Source organism: Octopus bimaculoides, chromosome 9, assembly GCF_001194135.2.
Source record: "Octopus bimaculoides isolate UCB-OBI-ISO-001 chromosome 9, ASM119413v2, whole genome shotgun sequence".
In the NCBI taxonomy this organism is placed as follows: Eukaryota; Metazoa; Mollusca; class Cephalopoda; order Octopoda; family Octopodidae; genus Octopus; species Octopus bimaculoides.
This window is the reverse complement of record NC_068989.1, coordinates 19,996,720-19,999,519: the sequence shown is the minus strand read 5'-3', so window position 1 is coordinate 19,999,519 and position 2,800 is coordinate 19,996,720. Positions and strand designations below refer to the sequence as shown.

Here is a 2,800-nt window from a genome sequence, read left to right as displayed (position 1 = left end):
AATTCTACAAATTTGAAGGACTTGGACAAAACAGCAAACTAAAAAATAAAAATTAAAGACAACATGCAGAATTTTGTGATTTTTTTTTTTTTTTAAATATTTTTCCTTTCAAAAAAAGCAGCATCTAGTTCGTCTCCAGGACAAAAAAAAAATAAATACTTTCTCATAATTTTTTACTTTTAATCAGGAAATTAAATGACTGAATTCTTTGAAAAAAAAAAGTTAAAAGACAAGAGAGCAAAATTTTGACTTTTTCCTTTCATTTATAATAAAACAAAAGCATCATCTTTTTCTCTCCCCATCTCCTGCACTTTCTTCCGGAATGAATAGCCAAAATCTAAAACATAAATTTGAATTTTGCTTTAAATTTTTTTTATTCTTAATCATAAAATTAAATAATTCGATTTTTCGAAAGTGCGAAATAATATATTTATGATGTATAATTATATATGTTCCGACATTATTCGAGAATGACGATAAAAATTCCTTTCTCCACCGACATCGTCATCATCACAAACATCAACTCCCACTACCACCACTACAGTCATTCAGCAGTATAACACGTGACTGATAGCATTCGAATCTGTTCAACAGTCAGACAGAGACGTTACTAGAAACTATCTTCCCACCATTTAGGTAAGACTTTCGCCCTTTATTCCCTCCAATTCTATACAAATCCACCTCAGTCGCCTTTTATGTTTTCTCTTCGTTTAATAATCTATATTCATTAAAGAAGTCTTATATAAAAACATTTATATTTGTTCCTTTCTCTATGTAAATAATTTCTCCCCCCCCCTCCAGATATGATTAATTAGATAACATTAATGACAGATAGATTATGAGAATTATCTGTTATCAATTGTACTTTTGTATGTAAATCGTCAGTCTCGGGGTGATTTTCTCCGTTTCAGGAATTACAGTGGATGCTGTCAAGACGTCATTACAATGTGACAGGATAACTGTTCTTAGAAACGGTTCTCTCATATTCTCTTGTTAATTTACGTTTGACTCAAAAAAAAAAAAATCCAATAGATTATAACGATCAACAATTATTGTTAATTAACTGGAAATTTAATATCAATATGAATTAATCCATTTTTTTTAATGTTGATAGTTTGTAAGCTTATCTCAATTCAAAAAAAATATTTCAGATTCTAACGATTTTTTTTTTGTCTATCGTTTGAACAAGAAACAAGTGGTTTGCTTCGATTTAAAGAGCTTTCAGTTGAAGATTGCGCAGTATTATATGTCTATCAGCTTTTTATTCAGTTGTAATAGTTTCATCGAATATTCCAGATGTATTGCGATATAATGACGTACATTATATGTATGTGTATCCCCTCTCGTTCTCTCCCTCCCTCTCTCTCTCTCTCTCTCTATATATATATATATATATATAAATAAAATCAAGATAGGATAAAAATCTTTTACGAGAATTTTATCAGGAAGCTAGTGTGTAAAAGAAATTCGTAAGGGAAATTTCTATTCCCAAGAATATACTTATTCGTTTATTTATATATATATATATATATATAAAGGGCATTACTACGAAATAAGTCTGGTATGTGGCATTATTCTGTAGTAATGCCCTTTAGTTATGTATCTGTGTAGTGTGTACTTACATAAGTTTTCTGCCCTGCCAGAATATACGAAATTGTATTATATCGACATGAATGTAGATATATATAAATTTGTTTTTACTGATATATTTTTTGACGAGACGACATTGCGAGACATTCTTGAAAATGTATTACGATCGTTTTGAATCAATGCCGGTATATTGCTTGTACTAATTCCTTAAACATCTCAGGGATGGTGAAAGACATAGTTGACTCGGGCGAGATTTCAACATGAGAGAGTGAGATTAAGGCTTAGCTATTTTAAAAAATATTCAGAACGGTTTTCAGTAAAACTGCTTGGATGGATGACCATCATGTTTTTTTGTGAAATTTAAGCGGATTTTTAATTGACAAAGTTTTAAATGCTCTGCAAGAAAGAATGTGTGTTGTGGCTAACGTGCTTTTAAAAGATCGTTAACGGCTTCAATGCGGATCGAAACAGGTTCGCCGCCTTGGTCAGTTTTGAGTCGTTACTTGTAAAATCAGTATTAATATTTGTGATGCCTTAAAAGGTTAAAATACCGAACTTATAACGTTAACGGATATCACTCAATTCTGAATTCAAATCTGTCTCGTGTCGAAGTACCAGTTTTATACATAAAGAATTAAAGTTAACTAAATCCTGCTCTACGCGGTTTAAATTGAAAACCTACATTCGTGTGTGTGTATGTATATATATATATATATATATATATGAATGATTACTCGAATGCTCTCTCTACGTTAATTAAATCTGTATTGCTATCAGCTAAAATGACACTAGTATTCAGTTCTGTCAATAACCAGTTAAGTACTTTATAGTCACACAGGTGTATATAATGCGTATACAAGTATATGCGTAGTGTAAGCGCGCGCACATCTATATATATATATATAGTTATAGTTTGCGGTATGTATGTTTGCATGTATAGATTGTGCAGACATGTATATGTAGTGCGTATGTATAGGTGTATTTATATAATGTCTATCGTTTTATAGAAAGAAATGTGTTAAGAACGTATTTCTTTCATATCTTATGTCAGTTGCTTTGCTGCTACCTCTCATCCGAATACTCTCTTCCGCTTCTTTAGCTCTTTTACATCGCATCGATTTTATTCTAATATTATTAAGACGAAATTCCTTTGCTCAAAATTTGAGAGATGCATTTTTAAATACTTTTTTTTTTTTTTTTTTTTTTTTTT

The 2,800-nt window shown here is 30.5% G+C and overlaps 1 protein-coding gene across 2 annotated transcripts in view; it reads left to right on the top strand.

Annotated features, from left to right (window-relative positions):
- The first annotated feature begins 519 nt into the window (after positions 1-519).
- Positions 520-2,800, top strand: part of LOC106876197 (microtubule-associated protein RP/EB family member 1) — a 36,514-nt gene continuing 34,233 nt past the window's right edge. For both annotated transcript variants that reach the window (XM_014924639.2, XM_014924640.2), the window contains exon 1: positions 520-636. The gene's annotated coding sequence lies outside the window, so the exon portion shown is untranslated. The remainder of the gene's footprint in view (positions 637-2,800) is intronic.